Source organism: Stigmatopora argus, chromosome 7 (genome assembly GCF_051989625.1).
Source record: "Stigmatopora argus isolate UIUO_Sarg chromosome 7, RoL_Sarg_1.0, whole genome shotgun sequence".
Classification (NCBI taxonomy): Eukaryota; Metazoa; Chordata; class Actinopteri; order Syngnathiformes; family Syngnathidae; genus Stigmatopora; species Stigmatopora argus.
The window spans coordinates 19,359,643-19,378,401 of record NC_135393.1 but is presented as its reverse complement, the minus strand read 5'-3'; the positions used below and the strand labels follow the sequence as shown (position 1 = coordinate 19,378,401).

General features: G+C 39.9%; 1 protein-coding gene across 4 annotated transcripts in view; it reads right to left on the bottom strand.

The window, feature by feature from the left end:
* Nucleotides 1–18,759, bottom strand: part of tenm3 (teneurin transmembrane protein 3) — a 176,258-nt gene that overhangs the window by 87,722 nt on the left and 69,777 nt on the right. Inside the window, exon 1 of one of the 4 annotated variants that reach the window (XM_077604195.1) lies at nucleotides 14,099–14,116. The exons of 2 other annotated variants lie outside the window; for them this stretch is intronic. The gene's annotated coding sequence lies outside the window, so the exon portion shown is untranslated. Of the gene's footprint in view, nucleotides 1–10,280; nucleotides 10,758–14,098; nucleotides 14,117–18,759 lie in introns of those variants that run through there. One more of the 4 variants, XM_077604194.1, reaches the window with a different exon arrangement.

Genomic DNA, 18,759 nt, shown 5'->3' with positions numbered 1-18,759 from the left:
TTAGTCATTTCAAAGATTTTTAAGTGCAAAAGGTTTGATAACATTGCTACGCTATTGCTAATCAATGAGTATCAATAAGAGCATGCATTCGCAGGAGTATAATGAAAATATAAAAACATTAAAGCGGCGCTAGAGGTAACGTTGGCGCCACATTATCAACGTGATGCTCCTATTGGTGCGTTCAGGACGCCATATTTTAGCACAAAGGTTAGCGGAGAGCCTTACGCACCCATCGCAAAAGCCACACGTGCTTCCCGGGCCATTCGTTCCCTTCCCCTGAGTTAGTGTCATTTTGTATCTCCATTTAATTGAAATTCTAGCACTGTTTTTTTACCCTTTGGATGAGATGAGATAACTTTATTCGTCCCGTATTCGGGAAAATGACGTTTGTCTGAACTTTCTGAGGTCACCCGCGCGGACATCGAAGAAAATAATCCAACGGAGGGAAGGAAGATGAAGTCGATGCTTCGTATATTTCGGGCTCGTTATTTTCCAGGCCACGACTCGTTAGTGTTTGCGTGCCGAGGCTTCTCTCGCCATTTTCCCGCGGCCTCTCGTAATGGCTAAAACGCTGGGACGCCATGACGTAATCGAGTAGAGCGCTCTTTGATGTTCCCGGAATACGAGTCGGTGTCAAACTCCAGCACGAGTATTATTACTGGCAAAAGTTGCCGGACGAAAATAAAACATGGAACATTGGAGCTAAAAATGTGAATGCAGAATGAATGAGTGGAACGAGTGGGTTGGAAAATGCTTTTTGAAAAATGAAAAAATATGTCAAGAAGGTCCAATGAAATACGAGACGGGAATCCAGACTCGACCGGCTGATAAGATAAATGTACACTTTGTCACAAAACATCTCATCCTTCAGCCTCTCTTTCCTCAATTTTCTCACATCAAAACCATGATCTGAATTTTAAGGTCCTGCTTTGTGCAGAAATGTTATTCCCCTATTTGTAAAATTGCCAGAAAATGACATATTTTACCAAATAAAAGCACCAAACCAAAACGTCAAATAAAACTATGTGGTCAATAAAACACCTCCACTAAATCGCCCTTCAAAATAAATATACAGCAATATAAAACCTAACGTTGATTCATTTCCCCAACCGTTTATCCTGACAAGGGTCGTGAGGGTGCTGGAGCCTATCGCAGCCGACAACAGGCGGCCAGCCAATCGCAGGGCATCAGGAGACAAACAACCAATCACTCATAGCTATGGAACAATTTAGCACACAATTAGCCTAGCATGCAGAGTACCCGGAGGAAAATTCACAAGAACATGCAAACTTGACACAGTGATGACCCACCTGGGAATCGAACCCTACATCCCAGAACTGCGAGCCTGGCGCGCTAACCACTCCTTTGCCCTCTTTAAAGAACGAATAGGCGCATGTTGTCATATTTTGAGCATATTTTCATCACAAATCTGCCTTGCTTTTGCATTAATGATGAGAAAGTACAGGGCCGCACTTTCACCCGAAAGGCTTTGTTTCTGGACACACCCCCACAAATGCTGATCCAATTGCACTTGAGCAAATAGCCTTGTAATCTACGCAACAAAAGTCCACGCCAATCCACACGCAACGCAATGGGTACACCTTTAACAGCAAAACAAATGAACAAAAAATCATGAAGTAATGGTAAATAATGCGACCCGTTGACGAACGTTTACTAAACTGCCGTTTATTGGTTGAGTCCATTTTTCTAACATACCAAAAATGAAAAAACATGCAAATTTGGGACTGGTTTGTACTTTTAACTTTTAACAGAAAAACAAATGAACAAAAAAATCACAAAGTAATGGTAAATAATGCGACCTGTTGACGAACGTTTACTAAACTGCCGTCTGCAGTGTTTATTGGGAAAATCCATTGTTCTAACATGCCAAAAATAAAAAAACATGCACATTTGGGACTGGATTGTACTTTTAACTTGTTTATTTGGGGAGTCTAATTTTCCAAGATTTAAAAAAAAAAAAAAAAAACGCCAATTTGAGGTTTCTACTGGTTTTCACCCCGTTCAAGGTTTGAGGCCCAGGTGTGGACGTCCACACACTATTACTCCAGCGTCCATGTTTCTTTCAGTGTCTCCACACAAACACACTCATCTCCTAGCAACAAGGCCTGCGAAAGTATGAGATTAGGTGTCTGTAAAAACGTGTGTGCGCAAAAGTGCGGGTGTGTGTGTTTGTATAGAGAGGATATGGGTCGGGACAAAGCCTGAAGAGTTAGACAGAAGACCAACAAAAAAAAAATGGAGGAATGAAAAACGCATATATCCGTGTATGCGTTTCTTGAAAACGAAATCGTAAGATTTGATTAGCGCGCTATCGCGGCTAAGAATTACACAACGGAATGAGGAAAGGGGAGGCGGGTATTAAAAAGGGTGTGTGTCGATGTTAGCATGATCGCTAGCGTTCACGCACGCACGCACATGCACCCCCGCGCGCACCGAGCGGTGGTGGGATCCGGCAGGTCATATAATGCTTGGCTGGACACATTGTCTGCCCCCCTCCCGCCCGGCAGTCCGTCTTTCACACAACCTGTCCCCTTAATCTGCAAATACGTCTAGAATAATCTGCACATGCCTGCAGAGAAAGGGGAAGAAGAAAAAAATCCTCATTCCACAACAACGACAATGTTTTCGTCTTCCCGCCATGATAGATAGTCTCCACTTTAGTCACTTTTTTTTAAACCTACATTTTAATGGGATATAAACTTGCGTGTGCACTCTATGAATCTCATTGTATTTCTATAATGACCATAAAGGCATTTAATTCAATTAAATTATTTAAAAATGACAAAGAAATGCAAAAAAAATGAATTTCCTGCAGAAAACCGTTAAATTAAAGTGATTTTTTTTTGTTCTTGTCAATAAATATTGGAATGTCCAATATTATTTACTCATGCAGAAACAGTAAGAGTGATTATTATTTTTTTAAAATATTTTTAAAAAGTTGTGTGATGTATTAATGGCGCATGAAAAAATAAGCACTTAAACAATTGTTATAATGATCAATTTTTTGTTCAAAAAGTTTCCTTCAAGCATGCCAAATTGAGAGAAAATTTGAGAATATATTGACCCATAAAGACACACTTAATATTTTCAGTAGAAATTGGAGTTAAATTGAAGTGACGATGGAATTTTTCAAAATAAAATGTCAAAATATGATTTTTCACAGCTAATATTTGAATGTCCAATGTCATTAACTCATGCAGAAATGATAAAAGTGATCACTTTAGTTATTAAAAAAAGGAGCAAAGGATTAATAAAGTTTAATCTAATCTAGTGTGTGTGGTATTAATGGTGCATGGACAAAAATAAGCATTGTTATAATGATATAATTTGTATTAATAATTCATGTTGCGCAAGAAAATGTGAGGATATATTGATGCCTAATGACAAATGTATGTGTTGAAGAAAAAAAAAAATGGATGTTAGGTTAAATCATCTTAATTGCCCCTTTTAAAGATAATACTAATAATCCCAATTGTTGTTTTAAAAGGAAGAAACTGTGTATTTTGGCTCTTGTGCTTGTTTTTCAGCAGTTGCTTTTCATCAGCCGCCCGCCGCAGGAACTCGCAAGTGTTGAGTGGGACAAATTATTGGAGAAAACATGCCATTTTTGTACACCAGACAGCTGGGCTCGAGGGGGGGACTAAAAAGGGGGAGACGGGGGAGAAAAATGCTACTTTGCGCTTGTTTACAGCTTCCATTTGGCTCGACAAACAAATTTGCAGAGAGCCATTAAACATCTTACCTTGAAACGTTGTTTTTTTTTATCCTATTGATTGGTTAATCAACAAATAATATGCAGTGTTATTATTTTTGTCATTTCTTTTTACATGCGCTACAAGTCCTTATGTCATTAAAAGAGATTTAAATTGTGTTTTGTATCGTAATGTGAATTTAATATCAATAATCTCCTAGAGTGTTTTTTTAATCCCATTGATTGATTAATCGACAAATGATTCTACCAGAGTTAATATGCAGCGTTATGATTTTTCTCTTTCTTTTTAGACACGCTACAAGTGGTTATGTCATTAAAATAGACGATTAAATTGTGTTTTGTAATGTAATGTGAGTTTAATAGCATTTTTTTATCTTATTGATTGATTCATCAACAAATAATCCACAAGAATTGATACACAGCGTTATTATTATTATTTTTTTTGGAAGGCGACCTGTCATTATGTAGCTGTCAACATTTAAATGACGTGAGTTTAATATCTCAGTGTTTTTAATCCTATTGATAAATAATCCACATAATTCCACTAGAATTAATATGCAGGGTTATTATTTTTCTTTTTTTTAACCCTGTCAAGAGACTTTTAAATTACGTTTAGTATCATAATATGAGTTGAATAACTACTTTATATTCACAGTGATTTTTTATCCTATTTATCGATTAATCCACAAATAATTCCACAACAGTTATTAATATACAGCGTTATTATTTTCTTTTTTTTTACCCTGTCAAGACATTTAAATTACGTTTAGTATCATAATGAGTTGAATATCTACTTTATGTTCACAGTGATATTTTTTATCCTATTTATCGATTAATCAACAAATAATTCCACAACAGTTATTAATATACAGCGTTATTATTTTCCTTTCTTTTTTACCCTGTCATGACATTTAAATTACATTTAGTATCATAATATGAGTTGAATATCTACTTTATGTTCCCAGTGATTTTTTTATTTTTTATCCTATTTATTGATTAATCAACAAATAATTCCACAACAGTTATTAATATACAGCGTTACTATTTTTCTTTTTTTTACCCTGTCAAGACTTTTAAATTACATTTAGTATCATAATATGAGTTGAATATCTACTTTATGTTCCCAGTCATTTTTTATTTTTTTATCCTATTCATTGATTAATCAACAAATAATTCCACAAGTATTATTAATATACAGTGTTATTTCTTTTTTTTTTACCCTGTCAAGACATTTAAATTACATTTAGTATCATAATATGAGTTGAATATCTACTCTATGTTCCCAGTGATTTTTTATTTTTTATCCTATTCATTGATTAATCAACCAGAAGAGTTATTGATATACAGCATTATTTTTTTCTATTTTTTAAGAGGGTAACCTGTCATTATGTTGTTGTTAAATGTAAATCTTGTATCAGAGTGTGAGTTTAAGATCTTTCTTATGCTCCTAAAATGTTTTACGGGTTGTCAACGTGTTGTTAAATGAAAAAAAGTAGCAGATAAGTTGCCGTTTGATTGTGATTTTCTTTCATTTCTTTGGTTTTTAGTTGTAATTGTATCCGTCAGAGGAATGCAGTCACTTTGTGTGCTTGACTGGTCCCATTGTCTCTCCCAGTGGTCGGTCGGAATCGCATAATCCACTAAAACATTCCGTAGAAGACAGGCTCAAAATAAAGCACCTCGACAGTCAGTCGTTCATGTCGCAAAAGTGTCACCATTCTAAAACGTGTTTAAGCTTGACATCGTGACTCATCCTCCATTTTTTTTGGTGCCGTTTAATCCCATTCAAACCCCAAAAAATCCACAATCCCAAACACTGTTGGCCACAAATTACCTTCCCACTACTTTAATTTTAGTGAATTGTCCCCCCCAAAAGACGGAATCCAATTTCTACCTCAAACTTTTGCTTTTAAAGCTCATAAAAATAGAATATATAATTAGATTTTTTATTTTCCTTCTCATCTGACATCTTATCATCGGGAACAGACCATCGGAATCTTAATCAGTTGCACATGTTCACGTCCGAAACGCGCCACCCCCCTTATTTTTTCTTTTTTTTTTTTTTACGACCCGTCTTCAACACGTCTTCTCCTTAAAAGCGTGTTTCCTTTCACGGCGACAGTTTAATTCTTTTCATCCGTCACGCGCTTCCTCTACTTTTGTGATGGCCATTTTTGGGGAGCGTCTGAAAATGTGTGTTTTTAATTGGAAAGGTAAGCGTTGGGGGAGGAGAGCCTCCCTCCCTCTCGTTCGCTCCCTCGCTCGCTAGCTAGCGTATGTATACGGCGAGTGGCGAGCGGCGAACGGCCGTGGAATGCAAATCTGTGTCTGGAAGTCATTAAGCGAACAGAAAAGTCCGTCTTCTCTCCGACTCCGTCTGATCAGCGGCGCAGACTCCGCCCTTAGCCTTAGCCTCACCCCGCCGCACCAAAACATATCTACCTACGTACATACTTCATCCGTGCGCCTTTTCAGACATTCAGAACTGTTTATCCTCACAAAGGGTCGCGGGGGGTGCCGGAGCCTATCCCACTTGACTTCAAACACCGGGCAGGGGGCACGCCAAAGCGGCGGCTGGCCAATTGAAGGGTAAAGAAGAGACAATCCATCATAGCTGAGGGCATGTGAGCATACATGAGCCTAGCAGGCATGTTTTGGGGAGGTGGGAGGAAACCGGAGTACCCGGAGAAAACCCACGCAAGCCAAGGGGAAGCATGCAAACCCAATACAGCATCACCCCACCCCGGTGCGTCTTTAGAACAATTCATTGGTTTTTGGACATGTTTATCCTCAAAGCGGAGTACCTGGAGAAAACCCACGCAAGCCAAGGGGACGCATGCACACGCCACACAGCGTCACCCCGCCCCACATAATACATCGGTGCATCTTTTAAAAAATGCATTCATCTATCCTTACAACGGAGTACCCGAAGAAAACCCACGCAAGCCAAGCGAAAGCATGCAAACCCCACACAGCACCACCCCGCCCCACGTACTACATCGGTGCGTCTTTCAAAAAAAATCATTAGTTTTGTGACCACCCGCTAATTCTCACAACAGAGTACCCAGAGAAACCCACGTAAGCCAAGGGAAAGCATGCAAACCCCACACACCGTCACCCTGCCCCACGTACTACATCAGTGCGTCTTTCAAAAAATGCATTCGTTTTCTGACTCGCGTTTCCTCACAAGGATCACAGAGGGTGCCGGAGCCTATCCTAGCTAACTTCGGACACCAGGCGGGGGAGACCCCGAGACCCTATTGCAGGCCACAAGGAAACAAACAACCAATCACACTCATAGCTACGGGCAAGTTAGCAGACAATTAGCCTAGCATAGCATGCATGTTTTTAGGATGTGGTGTGTGTGTATAGCCAAAGCTACCGGAGAAAAGCCACGGCAGCCCGGGGAGAACATGCAAACTCCGCAGAGCGAGGACCGACCTGGGACGAGCCCGGGACCCCAGAAGTGCGAAGCCAGGGCGCTAACAACTCCTTTCAAAACAGAGCGCGCTAAAAGAAGCACCGTAGGTTTCCCTTAAATCCGTTTTCCACACGGCTACCATGGTGATAGACAGCAAAGCATGAATATACACAGCCCGTGAACTCATTTCTATTTTTAGTGCCGTTTGTGTTCAGGTTGGAGAAAGTGTTAGCAGTTGATCACAAAGGAGCTTTTTTGCGCCATGCTAATGCTAAAAAAAAAAAACGCAGCTGCGAAAATGACTTGCATTTGGATCGGTTCTTTTATTTGTTTTTAAACTTTTAAGATCGCGTCAACTCCAGGTTGGGTTTTAAAATGTGTTTATCTAATCTTCTTTTTAATTGTTAGCTCATTGGCTGCCATTGGCTAATTAGATTGGACGTCTACCACCGTCAGTGGCGGTTAAACACGATGACCCGTAACCATTTTAATTCAATAAAACTTTTATCTTGAGTGAAGGCCTATAAGCCCAAAACTCATTCACAAGTAGAAGCTAAAAATGCTATCGCTAACGGGTAGCCCATCCCACCCTCAGTCGCAATAGCCGGAAGCATTCCAAACCGCTTGTGCCAATTAAATCTCGAAATAGAATGCCTTTTTTTGTATTTTTACAATTTTAATTTCTATTTTTCTAAATAAACCAAACTCATACACCCGTAAGTCAAAGGAATTGAGCACAAAACCTCCTAAAATTCTTTATACGCCCTTCACAATGCGTACACTTGCATGTGGACAGTATGAATAAATAAAAAGGGATCACCACCATGAGCTTGCAAATGCCTATTTAAATAGAAGCATCAGATTTAAATGTAAACATAATAGCATTTTTTTTGTACTTTCACTATATTAAATAAATTTCACTATATTTCTGCCTTATAGTTTTTTTAAATGAAAGTGGAAAGTCAATGGAAGAAATGATACACTTTCTCAAATTGGGAGTTTGAATGAACCTCAATAAAATGGAGAATTTTGTTGTGATATCATTTTCATAACATCGTCTCGGAAATTGTCGAGTGCTACAATAAGTGCAAAATATTCAACGTTGAAAAAGAGAAGGACGAGAATGAGATCCAGCACGGATGACTCATCCGCCGTTACACCGAGCCACGCCGACGTCGTGCATATGTTTCATATTTTCGACATCTTTGGCGGCGGGTTCGGCGTGTTGACGTGATACTTAACCTTCCACTTTATTGAGCGCGAGGTGTGACGAGAGAACTAGCAGACGAGCGCTATTCCGCTTTGTCGCCGCGCTTCAAAAAATCCAAACATGCATTCTGGATGACCTCATCATAAACAATGACCTCACCTTAAGTAAGAAAATAAATAAATAAATGCTTTTCCCAATAGTCCCTCTTGGTGTATATTGGGGCCGACGAACAAATTAGACACGGCAAAGAGCCATATTTTTAAAAGAGTGGGAGTCAAGAAGCAGGATAAATACATTCTATTTATCCAATTATTTTTTGAAATATCATTTATGTGTTTGTAATGGGCCCTGATGAATTTGAGTGTGTTTCAAGAAAGAACAAAAACAAGAAAAATGTCAAAATGAGAAAAAAAGCCACAGCCATATATCCAAAATACGATAAAAAGAGCCGCATGTGGCTTGAGAGCCACCCGCTACTATACAGCATATGCTTAATGGAGTTGATCTAAAATTGCAGTGTAAATATATATATATATATATATATATATATATATATATATATATATATATATATATATACATATACATATACATATATATACACACACATACACATATATATACATAGATACATATATATACTATATACATATATATACATATATACTATATACATATATATACATATACATACATATATATGTGCATATATGTGTGTGTGTGTGTGTGTTTGTAATGGGCAGAAAAACAAAAACAAGAAAATCATCAAAATGAGAGAAAAGAGCCACATCCGTATATCCAAAATACGATAAAAAGAGCCGCATGTAGCTCAAGAGCCACCCCTACTATACAGCATATGCTTAATGGAGTTGATCTAAAATTACAGTGTAAAAAACAAATGTTTGAATAAACAACATAAAATGCTATTTCTGGCATTTATTAGAAAGATTGCTCATTTTTGGTGGTTTTAGCAGATATTAGGACATCCATTTTGAACAAAAAAAAAGTGCTGGAGCCTGAAGATGTTAGTGGCACAATACAAGCTCTGCTAAAGAAGATAATATAAATATATATATTTATATAGTATACACATTTGAATTTTGTCAGCATGGAAATTCCAACCGAATTTTTTCTGCATCCAAAAATTCTCCAAATCTTTCCCAGTTCATGAGTAAGCTGCATGAGCATTTTTTTCCAAAATTTTTTGTGGTTCTGTTAGAATTTGGATGAAATATAGTATTACAACGCAACACCTATCAATAAGAGCAAACTGGAAAAGCAATGCTTTTGCAAAACAAATAATATAAATTCATAGCAGGAATGAAAAGGCATCTTTGTCACTTTGCCTGAAAGCAATTTGTTCACCAAGAGCTCAATTTTGTCCTCAAATCCATTGAGTTAATATTCCCAATCTGCTTCTGGAGTGGCGTTCACGCCAGTTGGCCACCAAATTAATAGCAGACCTTTAAAGTGTCAAATATTTGGTGTCCTGAGAACTGCCTGCAGACAATTCGACTGATTTTTCTTTAGTGGATCATAATGAAGAGTGAGACTAAGTCATTTGACACGGGAGGGGGGGCACTGCAGTCCTGGTTTCATTTGGCAGCTCACTCACTAACTTGTTGCTTGAGACATTCTCAGTCACCAAAACCACGTTCGCAGTCCGATTCTATTGCAACAACATGCGATTCGAGAGGCGATTAGGACCAAGCAGGTTACGATGTGAGCAAACAAATAACTGAATAAAAACAGATCAAGCTCGCGTAGGACGAAAAACAAGCCTTTTTTAAACACTTTATCACAAAATGATCAGGTAAATGCTTTGGAACGAACGAATGTAGTTCGATTTACGAGACGGTCGGTCTTTCACGAACACGATACAATGGCCGGATTGATGAAAACGTTTTTTTTTTTACCTCGTTCGTGTGAATACTCCAGTTTCAGCTGGTTTGGTTTCGGCTCCCGAATGCATAGGAAGAAGGAATCTTTCCTGAAAAAAGCACAACTCCGTGCCGTCTTTTCCTCACGGATGCCCTTTTTGGGGGGGTATCAGTCCAAAAACAAGCGTAGATTCTGGCGCACGTTTTCCTGTATTTTTGCACACCGCGTGTCTTCTCACTTCTTGTCCGAGATGGTGATTGGGAATTCGCTACAGGAGGGGGGGAAATCTCGTCAAGTGTGCGGTTCCGTCTTCCCGAGCATTTCTTTTTCCTTTTTTGGGGGGTGTGGAATTGAGAAGATGATAAAGCGACGCGGGTGCTCTTGTTTGTTCGCTTTGGTCGACCTTAGGATGCGAGCGAGCGAGCGAGCGAGCAGAAGGGGGGAGATGTTTCTTCTCGCCTGCTGCGCTCCCCTCGTTGCCTTGGTAAATTGGAGCCGTCCTGCTCCTCGCGCTGCTCGGGGAGGGAGGCGGGGACGCGGAGAACCATTGGGGCGGGGTCACGGGGCGGAAGGAGGGCGATGATTGGTTGGGGGAAGACCGCCTTGGAATCTGCTTTTTGCATTGGGAGTATACAAAGGTAGTTCAAGTAGTCGCTCGCTCCTGCTATTTTTTTCCTCCTTTTTCTCTTTTAGTTTCTTTTTCTTCTTCTCCTTATCCTTAGTACTTTCTCAGCCATTCTTTCTCTCACATGACTACTTAACTATGTTGTTGACTACGTATTATGTTGACTAATGATGTTATCTATGTTGTTGACTAATTATGTTATCTATGTTGTTGACTAATTATATTATCTATGTTGTTGACTACGTATTATGTTATCTATGTTGTTGACTAATTATGTTATTTATGTTGTTGACTACGTATTATGTTATCTATATTGTTGACTACGTATTATGTTATCTTTGTTGTTGACTATGGTTTTTTTAGCTGTTCATTTTGTTTGGTTGTTGCTGTGTTGACTACTTATTACTTATTTATTATTTTATGTTATTATTTATTATTTGTCGTTTTGTTGGTTGTTGTTATTTGTGCACTTCCTGGTGACGCTTTAAATATTTGTATAATGACAATAAAAGCATTCAATTCAATTATGTTGTTGACTACTAATTTTTCATTTATTTATTATTATTACCTGTTATTTATTTGTGTACTTCATGGTGAAGTTATAAATGTAAAAATTATACTTGTATAATAAAGCTTTGAATTCAATTCACAAACAATGTGTGTGGGTCGTTCCAAAATTGGAGGGAGGGGGGGAAATATTCCATACATTCGGAGTAAATGTACGTCTCTTGAAAAGACTACAAAATAGTTCAAATTCAATTTGCTAAGAATCAAATATTTGAAGCGATACAATTTTCTCGACTTATTTACCTACATTTTGAAATTCTGCTTGCTGAACAACTAGATTCTACTCCTGGGAGAAAGCTAGCATTAGTATAGATTTGCAATCGTGGTAGGAGCCATTGTAGCCTTTGTTATTTATGACTATTTATTTTTTTACAGATTTTAGTATTGCTGAATGTGTAGGAGAATATCAAAAAAATTCCAGGGTAATCTTTGGAGAATGTTGAAGCCCACTACGTACAAAAGTGGTCATTTGACAATAAATATGTAGTGCATCAGGATCTACATTTTGAATTGTGTCGATTTTTCTTATGAAATCTGAGAGATGGCAGTAAGAATTGTGTGTGTGTATTTGCGTGCGTGCGTGTGTGTGTGTGTGTGTGTGTATGTGTGTGTGTGTGTGTAAGGCAACATTGCCGTCTTTGGAAGACACCAGATTGCAAAAAAGCTGAAGAAATTGAAAGGCCACGATGTGCAATTCAGTACGACCAAGCACCCTCCCGACACAAATATGTAATTAATCATTCAAATAACGTACAGTAGCTGAAACATTGTCCATAAATGTTTGAGCACAGAGGAAAAAAGCCAACATTCTAAACTGTGAGACTCAAAGACCCACACCTTAAAAAAAAACTATAATATCAAATGCATCATAAAAAAAAAAAAAAAATCCAATCTGCCAAATTATTTTTTCAATATGATTCATTGTTTGCTTTTAATGGGCGCCGATCAATTGCCGTATCTTTTAAGAGAGAATATAAATAAGAAGAGAAACGTGAAACGAGGCTAAATATATGCAAAATACTATAAGAAAAGAGCCGAATGCGGCTCGAGAGCCACATCTTCTCCATCCCATGTAGCGACTATACATGAGTGACACTACACACACACACACACACACATACCCATCCATCCATCCACATATATATACACACACGCACACACACAAATATATAGATATCCACACATAAATTTGGTATATTGCCTTTTAGCTCAATTTCTATCTTAAAGTAAACTATTTTCCAAGGGTAAGAGGGGTAATTTTTTTTCCCACACTAGACGGATGTTAGCGAGAAAGACGTCCTGCCTGGCATTTACTCATTCTGCGCTGGCCGATCGCACCAGAGCGCTCAGGATAGCGATTTGGACTCGCCGGGCAACCTCTATCGTCTTTTCTTTATCTCCATCTCAATCATTCCTGCAGCGAAGCTTTTCTTACACCGTCGCATTTGCCCGTGTCTCGGTGCCGACGCCGATGCCGATGCCGACCCCCCCACTCCGCACTTACTGGAATAATATAGACCTTCACGGGGCGTGTGCGTGATCGATGGGGAGAGGGGAGCTTTGCGCAACAATGTTTCATGTTGAGCTATTTCTGCCAGTTAAACAGCCCACGTTTGACCCCCCCACTGTGTGAGAGTGTGTGTGTGTGTGTGGGTATGTTATAGAAAGGGGGAGGTAGAGAGGGAGGGGGGGGATCCCAAAGCTTTTTTTTTTTTTTGGTTAATCCCGGTATTGGACTCCTACCGGGCGAGTTCGCAACCTCGGGGACAGAAAGCAAAGGAGAGGTGGGAAAAAGAAGTGGATGGAAATGAGAAAAGACAAGAGAGAGGAAAAATGGAGGACGATTTAAAGAAGCTAAGTGATGAATTGGGAGAAAAGAAGAAAGTAATGAATTGTCCATTCATAAGAAGAGGATTTAAAATTTGTTTTAAACCATTTTTTAACATGTGGAATTTTTCTTAGGGGGTGAGATTGTTCTTTGGAACTCGCACAATGCACTGCAAAATAAAGTTGGTGCGCATGAATGGGGGTTCTATTTATATATATATATATATATATTTGTTAGCATTGCGTCAAGCTAGATTTGCTTTGAACTAAGAAAAACACTCATCCTTGTCTAAAATAAACACAATCACGCCACCGACGGTTTACTGAACAAATTCGGATGAACCATCAACTGTTAAAAAATAAATGAATAATTTAGTTTTGTGCACACAAGTCACACACACAAAATGAGCAATAACGTGCCAAAAATGAGTACATTTAACGGAGTTCTCTGGTACTCACAGAGGTGAAAATACGGGTTATTTATTTGACGCAAGAGGATGAGGGTGTTTGAGGAAAGGTCAACAGGATGCCTTTTATTTCACTTGTTGCAAGTGACCTGCAGACTGACATTTTTCTTTTTGTTTGAATGCTCTCATGTCAATAGAAAATACATGAAATGCATCCACAGTAATCCCTCGATTATCGCGGTTAATAGCAAAGAAGGGTCACCCCTATTTAAAATATATATATATATATATATATATATATATATATATATATATATATATATATATATATATATATATATATATATATATATATATATATATATATATATATATATATTTTTTTTTCCGGTTTGTACGGCAATAGTAGAAAGAAGCAACAACTCACATAGAGGGGCAACGTTGAAGGAGGTTGTACATGTTTAAGAGGATTACAAAAGGCTTGAGTGTGCAATATGAAAGAGATAATACTTGAAGGGTGCACGATAAGGAGAAGAAGCAGAGAGATGGACGGAGACGCCGGAAATGAGATTAATATGTAGAATTGTTGTATCTCGCAGATTGTTTCTCTCCGTTTTTTGCCCCCGTCACACTTGCGTAATCTCACATTAATGTAATTATTCCCAATTTTACAACCAGTCATCTCGCTGATGGATACAAAAGTAGATCAGGTCATTCATGCGTCCCCTTAAGTGGGTGTGCAAATAAATGTGTGTGCGTGTGTGAATAAATGTGTGTGTGTGTGTGCGAATAAATGTGTGTGTGTGTGTGTGTGTGTGTGTGTGTGTGTGTGTAGTAATGGTGTTATTAAAAATCTGAAATTCAAAACTCCCTTCCAAGATGTTGTGCTTCAACTAACTGTATCCTTTTCAATGTTTATCTACAAATATTTAAAATTGCCTTTTAAATCGAGCAAAGAATTAGCCTAGCATGCATGTTTCTGGGATATAGGAGGATACTGGAATACCCATAGAAAAGCCAAAAACACGAGCCCGGAGAGAACATGCAAATTTTACACACTGAGGACCGACCTGGGATCGAACCCTCGACCCCAAGACTGCGAGGCCGAGGTGCTAACCGCCGCTATTTAATGGTAAAACAAACAACAATAAAAAATCAGATTAAAATAATATCGTTAGCTGTATTAATGCTGTTTTTTTTCTTTTTTTGGGACACTCCCCCAGCAGACAGAACATGGAAATTTTACACACTGAGGACCGACTTGGGATCGAACCCTCGACCCCAAGACTACGAGGCCGAGGTGCTAACCACCGACATTTAATCATAAAACAAACAACAATAAAAAAATCTGATTAAAAGGATATTGTAAGCTGTTTATTTTTTTATTTTTTGGGACAATCCCACAGCATATCTGACCGGATGGCATGATCCATCGGGACATGGCGATGCTGGGATCGAACCCTCGACCCCAAGACTGCGAGGCCGAGGTGCTAACCGCCGACATTTAATGATAAAACGAACAAAACTAAAAAAATCTGATTAAAATGATATTGTCAGCTGTTTTAAAGCTGTTTTTTTATTTTTGGGACACTCCCCCAGCATATCTGACCGGATGGCACGATCCATCGGGACATGGCGATGCTTTGACCACGTGTCGAAAGAATGCTGAACATGCAGGGAAGCCCTCCTGAAAGGGCCCATATTTTTTTATGTGGGTGTTTGTATTTCTGTCCTTTTTTTAGCATTTGGAGCACACACACACACACATGGCAACCCACTCAGCAGGCGCTCAGGAAGTACTAAAAGTCGGGTTGTCGGGTTGGTGGAGCTACCATATGGCATTTGGATTGTTGGGTTTGTCCTATGCGTACCGCTTCAGTTAGCATTCCAGCTAGCGGGCAATGTACGCTAACCTGTAAGACGCATGACTGCGTAACACCCACACACACATGCGCAAACATGGCTAAAAAGCCTTTGTCGGTGTGATAATCACATTTAGTGGGAGCAATATGACACAATTTCTGGCTGCCAACCACGGTAAAGGCGACGTGACGATTCTTGAGCGAGAGAGAAGATGTGAAATGAGCCATATGCTGAGGTTAAACGCAATATCACTCGCTTTCCCACTCTTGTTTGTTTGTGATAGAAAAATGGAAGCAAAGAAAAGATATTAAAACGGCGGATTAACATTTGACTGCTAATCACGTCGGATCGTATAGTTTGTTGAATACGGACAGCCGGCACATGCCTACGCACGTGAAAATACACGCATACGCACACATAGACACGTTGCTGGAGTCTCACAGCAGCATATTTAATTATCTCTGTTGGATGAGCACACTTGATATACAGTACCCTAATACCAGTGTAATTGCTGATGAATGAAGTTGCTGCAAAAGTCCCTCAGGCTGATGCTGAGTGATTAAGTGTTATTAGACACTTGAGGAGCAACTACGGGAAAGTCCTATCAGCGATATAGGCCTTTACGTCCGTCGCCGGGTTCGGATGAAGGGAATGTTCAAAGTCGTTAAGGCTGCCGACCTGTTGAACTTGGGGGTTTGGCGGGTGGGGTTTAGAAAATGTTATTTTGGAGGCAAAAGTTGACTCAGAGATGATTTAATGCTTTAAATGCGAGTTTTGTTGTAGTCGTTTTGATCGGGCGAAACGTTTTGGAGACGTGAGGGGATGTTATCGGTGGGCGTGGTCAATTGAAGGGTTCTGAAAAGGAGGTTGGGTTGGTTGCTGGGTGGGTGGGTTGGCGCTTCTGGCTCATTTGTTTGGTTGGCGCTTCAGGCTCGGTTCATTGGTTAGTTGGCGCTTCAGGCTTGGTTGATTGGTTGGTGCTTGTGGCTTGGTTGATGGGTTGGTTGGCGCTTCAGGCTCCCTTCATTGGTTGGTTGGTGCTTGAGGGTCAGTTGGTTGGCGTTTCAGGTTCGTTTGTTTGGTTGGTTGGTTGGTTGGTGCTTCAGGCTCATTTGTTTGGTTGGCACTACAGGCTCGGTTCATTGGTTGGTTGGCAATTTAGGGTCATTTGGTTTGTTGGTTGGTGCTTGAGGCTCGTTTGTTTGGTTGGCGCTACAGGCTCGGTTCATTGGTTGGTTGGCAACTGAGGCTCGTTTGGTTGGTTGGCTCTTCAGCCTCGGTTGATTGGTTGGTTGGTGCTCAAGGCTCGTTTGGTTGGTTGGTTGGCTCTTCAGCCTCGTTTTTTTGGGGTGGCGCTTCAGGCTCAGTTCATTGGTTGGTTGGCGCTTGAGGCTCGGTCGGTGGGTGCTTGAGACTCGTTTGGTTAGTTGGTTGGCGCTTCAGGCTTGTTTGTTTGGTTGGCGCTTCAGGCTCGGTTGATTGGTTGGTTGATGCTTGATGGTCGGCCGTGGCATGGGCCAACAGTAAAATCTGCGTCCTTTTTTAATCGCAAAAAACGGTAGCTTTTCAGATAAAAGGTCGACTCTTGAATGCCGAGGGAGCCACAATGTTGAATGAATAAAAACACCGCTTTATTTACAACGAGAGCAAGAAGAGACAACTCGAGTGTCCTTGGATATTTGTGCAGTTACTTTAGCGTGCCTCCCTTTCCACGTTACGTTGATATTTCGAGTCCGGTGTGATGTCAATTCAAACTTTCCGTCCTCCAAACTGAAAAGCGCCAGCTCGCATTTACCCTAACACAAGGATGTCAGACTCAGGTTGGTTCGCAGGCCGCTTTAACGTCAACTTGATTTCACGTGGGCCGGACCATTTTAGATAGAATATTTTGATATTTTTTTATAAACAGATTAAAATAACTAGATTAAAAGTCCTGAATATTCAGTTTTTAATAAATCTAAAACAATGTTTATTTTAACAATGTAAAGCACCTGAAAACACGCCCTAAAACCGTGGATTGGCGAACACTCGGCTCTCGAGCCAAGTGCGGCTCCCGGCCAAAATGAATAAATTCTATTTAAAACAAGGGTGTCAGACTCGGGTTGGTTCGTGGGCCGCATTAATGTCAACTCGATTTCATGTGGGCCAGACCATTTTAGATATAATATTTAGATTTTTTTTTCATAAATGGATTAAAAGAACTGGATTAAAATCCCTGAATATTCATTTTTTTTGTAGATCTAAAACAATGTTTATTTTAGCTTTTTTTAAATATATTTTTAGATTTTACAAAATGATTTTTGAACTAAAAACACAGAAAAAAATGGATAAAAAAATGACAATGATTGATTTAAAAGGGGGAAAATCAGGAAATGTAATATACATCTATACTCTTCATTTTAATTTGATCCTAAAACAGAAAGTCGGCACTCATGATTGACTTTCCCGGGCCAGATGTGGCCCCCGGGCCGCCACTTTGACACATCTGGCCCTAACACGTCTCGAATTTATGGACCGGAGGGCGTTTTGAAAGGAACCGTCATGTTTCGGCTGTAGCGCGGTAGCGGATCCTACGTCGTTTTGGCGGTACGGTTCGAACGGAGGGCGCCGTGGTGCGGGTCGTTTGGAGTTGATTGGATCGGAGCGTCACGGTGTAAACGGGCCCTGGGAGAGAAGGGTGGGAAAGGGGGCTGAGTGGTAATGTCCTAATGATGTAGTGGCTGTCAGAGCACTTGCTTCAGAGGCCAAATGATCCTGTAAGAACAGCAGAGCTATCGATCCGCCCATTACAGCGCGGCGCGCAATAATGATTATGTGTTTGCGTTCGAGTGTGTGCCAGTGTGTGCGTGTGGGAGAGACGGCACAGAATTCCAATATAGATTCACAGTGTGTCTTTACAAGGAGGAGTAATTGCTTGAAATAAATGTTATGGTGTCGGTTTTACGCCACGACAATTCTGACAGGACAGTTGATCAATATTCGCATTACCGTGCGGCGTGAAACCCGAACTCGACTTGATACGCTTGATATGCGATCCTTCTCACCTTGAATTTTTCAATCCGTTTCACCGTCTAACGCACGTGTGTCAAAGTGGCGGCCCGGGGGCCAAATCTGGCCCACTGCATCATTTTGTGTGGCCCGGGAAAGTCAATCATGAGTGCCGACTTTCTCTTTTAGGATCAAATTAAAATGAAGACTATAGATGTATATTAAATATACTGATTT